Here is a 10671-nt window from a genome sequence, read left to right as displayed (position 1 = left end):
TGTGCCTCTGTCCAGCAGAGCCACTGCAGTGATTCCCCGGGGTAAATTTTCTGTTTCCCATCCACTCATCAAGGTTTCTCTTGAAGAGTAGTAGTGAGGGGCTCTGCCTAATGTAGATTGGAATCCTGTTCCAAAGCATGGGGAGTCTCTGGGACAGGAATCTATCCCTCCAGCACGTCCTACTTATCGTTGTGGTGAGGTTTAGATCCCTAGACCGTGTGGCTCTTGGGGGATTTGTTTTTTTTCTAAGTGGAGCATTTCCATCAGTTCTGGGTTGGACATGGCCTTGTATGTCAGGCAGAGATCACCTCTGAGTAAGCGGTATGCAACCGAATACAGCTGGAGTTTCTTCAGTCGGGCTGCATAGGGCATATGTTTGAGGCTAGTAATCCTCTTGGTGAGGTACTTCTGTGGTCTTTCCAGCTGTTGCAGGTGTCTTGTAAGGTACATCCCAAATGGGGCGTTGTACTCTATGATGGGTCTGATGAGTGATGAGTAGAGGGGCACAATAACCTCTTTTTATTCTAGATGCAAACCCTTTTGTGATTAGGTGGGCCACATAGAAGGATTTTCTAACCACCTTGGCAATATGATTATCAAAGGAGAGATTACTATCTACTTGGGTCCCCAGATCCCTTATTACATTTTCTGTATTTAGGGGACTACCACGGATGTGGTAGTTCATGGGTACTTTGTTTTTTCCAAAGGGGATGACTATGCACTTTTTGGCATTTAGCTTGAGACCATGATTTTGACACCAGGTACCCGTCTCAGAGAGACCCTTCTGGAGAATGTCTGTATCAGCTGGATAATCAGTTATGGCCCCCGGTTTGCAGTTGTCTGCAAACTTGGTCAGCCATAGTCCTCCTGTGCTTGCCTGTACCTCTGAGAATTATGTACCGAACAGGAGGGGGTCCCAGGACTGAGCCCTGGGAGACACCACTTGTAACTGGTTTAGAGTCTGACCTAGAGCCTGCAACTCTCACCGTGTGGGTTCTATCTGTGAGCCAATTGGCAACCCGTCTCCTGACATAGGGGTTTATGTTCAGGCTGGTGAGCTTGTCTATAATACCAGAATGGGGAATGGTGTTGAAAGCCTTTGCGAGGTCTAGGTAGGTTGTATGGACCTCCTTTCCCTTGTCTAAAGCCTTGGTAACTGTCTCAAAGAAGTCCACCAGGTTTAGGAGGCATGATCTGCCCTTAACAAAGACAAACTGGGTAGGGTCCAATGTTTGAAGGTTCCCATGTCTCTGTTAATGAATTCCATGATGATGCGCTCCATAGCCTTGCAGACCTGGCTAGTCAGGCTTACAGGGTGATAGTTCCCAGAGTCCGTTGTGGCTCCACCTTTGTGAAGTGGGATAACTGTTGCTGTGCACCACTCTGTGGGTACGTAGCCTGCACTAACTCAGAGCAGATCTGAGAGTTTCTACTTAGGTTCTTGACATAGATAAAAAACGCTTTGTGGTTATCTTTTGAGTCCTTGGCAATTTTTCTTTCGAAGCTCACCTTGGATGATTTTATGAGGTATCATAGTTTCTTGCTGATACTGATCAGGGTTGTCTTTTCTTCTTGGGATTTTACTCTCTTCTGTACTAGTTTCCTCCTTCTATTATATAGCTTGTTTATGGCAGGGGTCCACCAGACTGGTTTCCTTTTCTTGAAGGAGTGAGTCTTGGTTTTGCTTGAGATAGCACGATCCATGCATTCCTGCAGGTGCTCAGAGTGCCACTGTAAGGGACAGCATTGTCCTTTAGCATAGGGGCTGTGAACCTTTCCACCTCAGTCTTAAGTAACATGAAGTTTGCTTTTGAAAAGTTTTTCATGGTGGTTTCCTTGATTGGGGGTGGGGGCATAATGTGGATATCCAGAGTGATTAGACTATGGTCTGATCTAAACAGCGAGGGTTTCACCTCCGGTGTAGAACACCGGTTGTCCATATTGGTGATGACCAGGTCCAGTATGTTGTCACCTTTGGTGGGGGTGTTGACCAGTTGATCCAGGGCGTTCGAGTTTATAAATTCTAGGAAGCGTTGGGCAAGGGAGTTAGTACTTGAGTAGTTCTCCCAGTTAATGTTTGGGTAATTGAAATCACCCAGTATTAGGGCATTTGGTAGGACCTTCATATTTTCCAGTGCCTCCAGAAATGCGGACTGGGGGTTCTGGGTCATGGTGGGTGATCTGTAGCAAGCTACAATTTGAATTGCAGTTTTGTCCATTGTTAGTTGCACATTGATGCTCTCTGAGGCATTGTGTTGTGCCACTAACCTGGAGGTGTGGGTATCCTTGATGAATATGGATACACCCCCATGTTTTGTGTTTCGGTCCAGGTTCTGTGACCGAAAAATATGATATGAGTTGTAGCCTGGTAGTGCTGGGGTGCTCTCTGGAGCCTTAAACTAGGTTTCTGTTACTGCACAGATACCGATGTTCTCCATACTGAGGAGTGCCTCGAAGTGCATGCATTTTGAGGTTTAAACTTCTGGCGTTTAGTAGCATTACCCTCAGTTTTTGGTTACTTGTGCTATTTACGGTGGTGGGTTTGTCTTTTGAGCCTTGCCTAAAAAAGGCAGTATGGGGGCAGCAAAAGCCTTGGTCAGTATTTAAAAGCCTAAGGGTGACTGGTACAAGCCATCTCTTGTGAAGCAACGTGGCTTATCGAGCATGTCATCCCAGGTGGACAGATACTGGATGCCCTTTGAATGACACCAGAAACTTAGCCAGTTGTTGAAATTGATCATTTTTTCTTTATACTGTGGCATCATTCTTGGTGAGGGCATGATGCTACTCAGGGTCAGGGTCATACAGGCCTGGGCTACATGATCAGAGAGCTCTTCCATATCTCTTTTCATGTAGTCCAGGGAGGTACGTCTCAGGTCATTCACACCAACATGGACAATGACAGAGTCGTATTTGCACTTGTTCTGGAGTGACCTGAGTGCTTGTGTTATGTGGCGGATCCTGGCGCCTGACAGGCAGCTAACCGTAACCTTCTCCTTGTCCAGCCTAGTTAGTGGGACATCAGTGTGCCTGAATATAGAGTCGCCTATTACTAGTGTGTTGGGTATGTTATTTTGCCTTAAGGGCTGTGATTGCGTGGCACACTGATTATGTGAAGTATGTGTTTCATGGTTTGTGATGGGGTGTGCAGGTTGCTTGGGTGTCTGCTATGGAGGTCTCTGTTGCTTTTGCAGGTTTTTATTTAGTGTCTCCGAGTATGTTTTTGTGTATTTATGTGTGTTATTTGCCGGTGTTGGTTTAGTAGGTCTATGCAAGACTGGTGGTGTGTTGCAAGTATTTTCCTTCTTCTCTTGACTGTCAGTTCCAGTCTTAGGTTGAGAGAGCTTTGCCTCCAGTTTGGCTGTATAATTGCATCTCTTGCATGTATTAGTGTTTGGTGGTAGGAGGGGAGGGTTGTCTGTGTCTTGGTGACATAGGCTACAGGCAGCAGGTTGTCTCTCCGTTTTGTTCTTCAGTGACTAAGACGGTTCAGGCTCCCGAACCTCAGACTCCATTGTTTGTTTCATTCAGTGTAAACTTGAACGTTAGGCTCATATACTAATTCCAGTAGCATCCACAAAAAGCCACTGCAGCCTTTACTGTTTCTGTTTTCTTCATCCTATATTCAGTTATTAACCTTACATGGTAGGACTGGTAGGGCCAGCAGTAGGAAAACATCCCTTCACCTTTTTTCCTTTGCAATCAGAATTACTTTTGCTGTCTGCTTGTGGAAGAGCAGGCCGTCATCTCTTTCTGCACTAGATTTAGAATTTCTGTCAGATTCTTTCCTGCTCTCTGAAGACAGAGACTCCCATACCTTTTTTCTGGAAAGCCTTGGATAAGTGGAAATGGATGAATAAATTGGTCCTCATCTGTGATTTTCCCCAGAGAGGAAGAATGTATGATTGTGAGGTGGGAGGCTTCTGCACAGCCTTCATGTCTTCTCCAACTGGCCTGCTAGCTTTGAGACTTTGAGATGAAGGACCTTGCACAATAAGCCCACCCAGTTGCCCTGTTTTCATAAGGGAATTAGTGGTGACCCATTTTCTTGGTTGGATTACTGTCTAGTTTAGTTAAATGCATTATTTTCTACCACAGGAAAACAGGAAACCTTCTTTACAGTTCATTATTTGAACATTCCACTAGTGGATGTGTCTGCTTTCCTTATTTGTCTCAGAAAGGTGTTATTCGCTAGTGTTCTCTGGTCTTCAGTCATTTGGTAGCTTTACCAAGTGTTGTAGTCTTGATACAGATGTTAGAAGCAAAGCATATTTATCTTCGGCTGTGCTACTGAAAATCCTGGCCTACCTCATGCTATTAAGTCTTTGTTCTTGCTGTCTTTGCCTTACATCATGTCTTACCTTTTGGGATATGCAGACATAGGTTCATAGATAAAGCAAGTAGTAGGCTAGCTGCCCTTGCTGGCCATTTTAAACCACCTTTCCTTGTGGTGCTTGACTTAACCTATCCTGTTTGGTGTTAGACTGGCCTTGTCCATCTCATTGTCAATAATTATATATTACTCCTTGTGAAAATAAATGGGATCACAGCATAGATAATTTGAGGGACCAAATGTTAACCATTTGGGTCTCTCTTCTAGCTGTATTATCTGTTAAAAAAGTGCTCGTGTTATCATATTTAGATCTTTTTTCTTTCAAGACTCCTTTATTCTTGGCATTATAACCTCACATTGTGTAAGGTATTACTACTAGTATTGCTTTTGTCTTTTATAACCTTTTCTTTCTTATCTGGTGCATGGAACTGGAGGATATGCAAGGGGAATTACTTGTTATACTAGAGATGAATTGCATGAAAGCAGTTAGATCAAACAGCATTCAACCTCAAGTATAAGATGATAAAAGAAAATGTATCAGTTCCTACTTCTCATTTGCCCAGAGGTTAAATGATTGCAAAGTCAATTATATTATTAATGATTTAATGAAATAATTACCAAACTCAGGATCTTTACAAACCATTTAAGAGTTTGCTTTATTTGAGTCCTTGATAGAAAAAGAATATTTTTAAACCATAATTCCACAAGTGCCTTAAAAGATGACAGGTCATTGGCACATCATGTAGATTTTTGCAAAGAATTCCATAACCTACCAGCTCCATATTGAAAAAGAAAGGTTGCCTTTAACTTAGATCTAACAATAGGTGGTTTGACATAAGTATTTTTATTCTTGATATTAGTGTTATGATCCCCCAAAAAAGCAATGCCCAGCATAGCAGCCAAGATGTCATCACATACCCATTTATAACCCAACCATAAATTAGATATTATATGCAATTTAATAAGAAGGTACTTTAAGTCTCTTAACATAAGATGGTTGATTACATCCAGCTACCAGCTTTATAACCTCTTTTTGTAAATGTGGTAGCCTCTTATGCTGAGAGATACCTAAAACACAAGAGGAGCCACTGTATTCAATAATCAGTAGCATACCAGTTGTATTTAATAATTAACCAGAGCAATTCTGTTCCTGGTAGACAAACTACAAAGAATATTCGTAATAAGGCCATAGTACTTCCTAACAGTATTATTATGTACATCAAATGTTAGGGAAGACTCTGCTATCATATCCAAATCCTATACTTGATTTGGTGAAGAATGAAAATAATTATCCAAAGCATGAGTATAATTATTCTGTTGACTCCAAACTGCAAAAACATGCATTTATTTTACCCACTTGGTTAAACTGTCAGTATATTTTAAAGATGTTAGTGATCCACTAAGTTAGTGACAATGCTGCCAACATTTATACGATCAGCAAATGTGCTGAGATATACATGATATGAGGTTGGACATTTTCACATTAGTAGACTAAAATAGTAATGGATCCCAGACTCCAGTGAATATCCTTGTGGTATACCTTTACCAAAACATTTGAGCTAGAACATTTGTCTCTAATTCTAACTGCTTTCTGTCTAATATAGCAATAACCCACGCCTGGGTGTGGGTAATGCTAAATTTACCCACGGTTGGCGTGGTTTGGTCCCGAGGGCAAAGCCCGAGGGACCAAACAAAGCCAACCGTGGTAATTTAGCATTACCCACACCCAGGCGTGTTATTATATTATGACATTATTTAAGAAAAGAAACTATTACTTTTCTTAAATAATGGCATAGTATAATGCCTGTTTACTGCCCTTCCGCAGATGTCTTGGCATCCGCGGCAGTTCTGATGTACTGCGCGCCTGCGCAGTACATCAGAGCTGTGGGCAAAAGCAACGGAGAAAGCAAGATCTCCGTTGCTTTTTTTAGTGTCTCGCTATGTTAAATGAGTTTAACATAGCGAGACAGTTTTAAAATAAGCAACGGACATCTCCGTTGCTTATTTTAAAACTGTCTCGCTATGTTAAACTCATTTAACATAGCGAGACACTAAAAAAAGCAACGGAGATCTTGCTTTCTCCGTTGCTTTTTTTTTAAACACTGCCTCGCTATGTTAAATGGGTTTAACATAGCGAGACAGCTTTAAAATAAGCAACGGAGATCTCCGTTGCTTATTTTAAAGCTGTCTCGCCATGTTAAACCCATTTAACATAGCGAGACATGTTAAAAGAGTTATACTAATGGAAAAGTCCGGGCGACCGGACCTTTTTCCATTAGTATAACTCGATTTACAACGGGCACGCTGGCCAATCAGCGTGCACGTTTTGGGGGGATCATGGTATAATAACCAATTTATTACCCATCTTGCAAGATAGGTATTCATGTTTGCCTTACTCAAGATATCAATAAAAGCTGCATGGGGAACTGAATCAAAGCACAAAAAGAACGACTGGACACCACCCAGCAAGAGTTCCAACAAAAATAAAGCAAAAGGAACTTAAAAACAAGCAATGTAAAATGTAAAAAACAGGTTTAATACATCAAAGCTTTCGAGATAAAACTCTTTTTCAGTGCTTAATACATCAATGATGCACATACTTTCTTTTGTACGTCACAAAAAAACATGCCAACCAATCAGAACACAGCCATAATAAATTAATCAATCTCCTGTTTGTTATCTACTTCTCTGAAGTACAGGCTAACACAGAAGGCCTCTGGCTAATGAAGTTTGCAGATGACTGCAAACTAGGAGCCATAGTCAAGTCCACAAATGATGTGGACATCCTACATAAGGGCCTCAATGAGATAGATGCCTGGTGTCAGAGCCATGGCCTCAAGCTCAATGCCAAAACGTGCAGTGTCATCTCCTTTGGTAAAACCTCTGTACCCATGAACTACCACATAGGCAGAAATCTACTTAACACTGAATGCGTGATAAGAGACCTTGGGACCCAGGTGGACAGTAGTCTCTCCTTTGATAGTCACATCGCCACAGTAGTCAGGAAGTCCTTCTATGTGGCACACCTCATCGTAAAAGGGTTCTCATCCAGAAAAAAGAGGTCATTGTTCCCCTCTACTCGTTACTCATTAGACCCATTATAGAGTACAATGCCCATTTTGGAATGTACCTCACAAGACATCTGCAGCAGCTGGAAAGGCCACAGAAGTATCTCACAAAGAGGATTACTGGCCTCAAACAAATGCCCTACACTGACCGCCTCAAAAAACTCCAGCTTTACTCCGTAGCATATCGCCTACTCCGAGGTGATCTCTGCCTAACATATAAAGCTATGTCAAACCCAGAGCTGTTGGACATGCTACACCTAAAGAAATCCCAGTACCTCCGAGCTGCACGCTCTAGGGACCTAAACTTTGTCACCACAATAAACAGGACATGCTGGAGGGATAGTTTCCTGTCCCAGAGACTTCCTGTACTCTGGAACAAGCTACCCATCTATGTCAAGCAAAGTTCTTCATTAGCACTCTTCAAGAAAAATCTTGATGAGTGGATGGGAAATAGGAAATACACCTCAGGGATCACTTCTGTGTCTCTGCTGGATAGTGGCACAGGAAAATAACTTTCTTGGGTGGCGTAAGCTATGGAACCTTGCTGGCTAGGCTTACGTAGGCCCTTGGGCCAATAGCCTAGTGCCTACCTATGAACCTATAATCAATTAATACAATTATACAATGACCTCTTCATACACAGAGATCTCTTCTTAAGAGTACGCTTTATACTCACTTTGTCATTGAGTCCTGGATATGCGTCTGCATGAAAATTAATCCACTTGTACTCTACATTCTCAGTATTTAAGATGATATCTCCTACCCCCAAAAAATTATTTTCAATAGTTTTAATATCACTAAATTTAAAACTATGTGTACCTTGCATATTCATGACCTGTTTAGCTAAGGCATTGCTTTCAGTTTTTCTATGTATATCAGACAGACGTTCAATTATTCGTTCCTTCAACATTCTCTTGGTCTTGCCAACATAAAATGAGGGACATTTCTCACATGTAGCCAAATAAACAACATTCTTTGTCTTACGTGTGGCAAAAGTCTGAAAACAAATTTTTTTAGTAACAGGATGTATAAAACTCATTGTTCTTTATATATTTACAAAACTGACCCTCATAGCATTGAACAGTAAACGTAGTTACTATCTTATACTTAGGCTGTATCTCCAAATCTTTAAAGCAAAGTTGTCTTAAATTTTACCCACTTTATACACAAAATTTGGACATTACCCTACAGTTTCCTTCGCGTTATCAGATGAACATAGCATAGGCCAATTTTGTTTAATAATGCTTTTAATCTTACTAGTGCGTGTATTATATTTTTAAACAGTACCTTAGCCTAAACTGGACTGCGGTAGTGGTGCTGCAGTAGCGTTGTCGCCTCACAGTAAGACGTCCTGTTCGATTCTCAGCTAGAGCGTCTTCTGTGTGGAGACATGCGTGAATGGGCGTACAGTTGTGCATCAGGGCCGGCAACTCGGCACGTAAAAATCTACTGCCAATCATTAGTGGACCGGAGTTCTGCTGTGGTGACCCCTAGCCGAAAGACACAACAAAAAAACCTTAGCCTAAACTGGGAGACTAGATGAATTCTCTGACATTCCAACATTATCCAGTTCAGAAAAGTATGGTTTAGCTACATCATTTCTCTTATCTGCAACTTTTTTTTGTTATCATTTAACATCTGTAAATTGTAGCACCTTTCGCAAAATTCAGAACACCTTATTAATCTGTTTAGAATGCTGTTTTGTATCGGTGTTCAGTTTGCTTGCTCTTATAAATTGGCTACGGATAATGTCTTTGTAAATATGGGTGGCATGCATGTTCTTACTACATAAGTATCTTAATGTTTGTACTTCCTTTCTGTAAATCTTAGTTCCTATGCTATTCTCCCGAATAAAAATATTAATATCCAAAAATTTATGTCAGAACTAGAGAAGGAAGGTTTAAAGTTTAGAAAAGTAGTACTAGAATTCAAATAGCTGAAAAATTGTTTGTGTTTCTAAACCACCATGCCAAATCAAAAAAACATCCTCAACAATACATTTATAGAACTTAGCATAATTATAATATGCACTAATATTGTGAAAAGGTATATTCTTCCTCCCATACACACAACACTATATTAGCATACATATTTGAAATGTCCGTGCCCATCGCAACTCCCTTTACCTGATAATAGTACTACTAATTAAACAAAAACACATTATATTGCACAAGACTAAATCTAAAAGTGAACATATAGTTTCAACCTCAAAACTAAGTTTATTAGTAAATCTGCAGAAATGTTGCCTAACAGCGTCTATCCCATATTCATTCAGAATGACAGTAAATAAAAAGTTTACATCTAATGTCGCAAAAATAAACTCATCAAAATTAACTGGAACTAATCCTTACAATAAATTAGATTGCCATGAGTAAAGTTGAGTGACAAAATGTTGAGTGTCTTTAATAAAACTGTGGATAAAAGCCAAAGTCTGTTTTAAAGCATGTTCCAGAAATACTGGCATAAACTGTGCAACTCAGCCAGAGCCTGAAACAGTTGGTCTCATTGGAGGTGAACGAAGATTCTTATGAATCTTAGGAAGACCTTAAATAACAGGAGTAAGAGGACATGAAACATCCATAAATATACAGTCATCTAATAATATTGAATTAGTTGTAAATCATAAAGATGAGCATTGCATCTTTACACCTACAAGGGCTTTTCTGGAAGTTCTTTTGTGGGCAAGTTATTGTAAAATTCTAGTTTGTAATATTTTCTCATACTTAAGAGAGTTGTTTACTGATGCTTCCTGTGTTGGATTTTTTTAACCAACGTTTGGAACCATTTCATTAGCGGACTGATTTATGGAACTGTATTGCAGGCCTTCCTGGATTATGCATTTTATTTATCCACTTCTGTATTAACTGGTGATTATACTTGACCCAAGCCAACCATTTTCATCCGTGACCTCAGCCAAAGTCAGATAAGTTTGTAACGAGTACTTGCAGGTAAGCAAATAAGGATAAATAATACACAAACTATTAATATGAAAAGCAGCATAAACATACAGTCCAAACCAACTCGCAATACAAAACATTGGATAGCTAACAGTACTATCCTATTACATCTTCTTGGTTCCCTATATATACTTACTCTTTTACCTCAAATCATTTCAAGTCTTCCTCAAAAATATCATACTGTGCTTTCTAATATATATGCTAGTCTAGTTTGTATAATACCATATACTCTCTGATGTACAAATTTTGTTAAAATTGCTAAGGTGTCATCCCTTTTAGATATTTATATTTGCAATGTGTACTTTGATTGTTG

General features: G+C 40.2%; 1 protein-coding gene across 19 annotated transcripts in view; it reads left to right on the top strand.

Annotated features, from left to right (window-relative positions):
• The window catches only part of LOC122789306 (calcium/calmodulin-dependent protein kinase type II subunit gamma), a 2351533-nt gene that overhangs the window by 2331861 nt on the left and 9001 nt on the right, over nucleotides 1-10671 (top strand). The gene's annotated exons all lie outside the window — the stretch shown is intronic.

This window comes from Protopterus annectens, chromosome 14.part0, assembly GCF_019279795.1.
Source record: "Protopterus annectens isolate FY-2018-M chromosome 14.part0, PAN1.0, whole genome shotgun sequence".
In the NCBI taxonomy this organism is placed as follows: Eukaryota; Metazoa; Chordata; order Ceratodontiformes; family Protopteridae; genus Protopterus; species Protopterus annectens.
The sequence above is the reverse complement of the archived record's forward strand: the minus strand, read 5'-3'. Positions and strand labels throughout refer to the sequence as shown.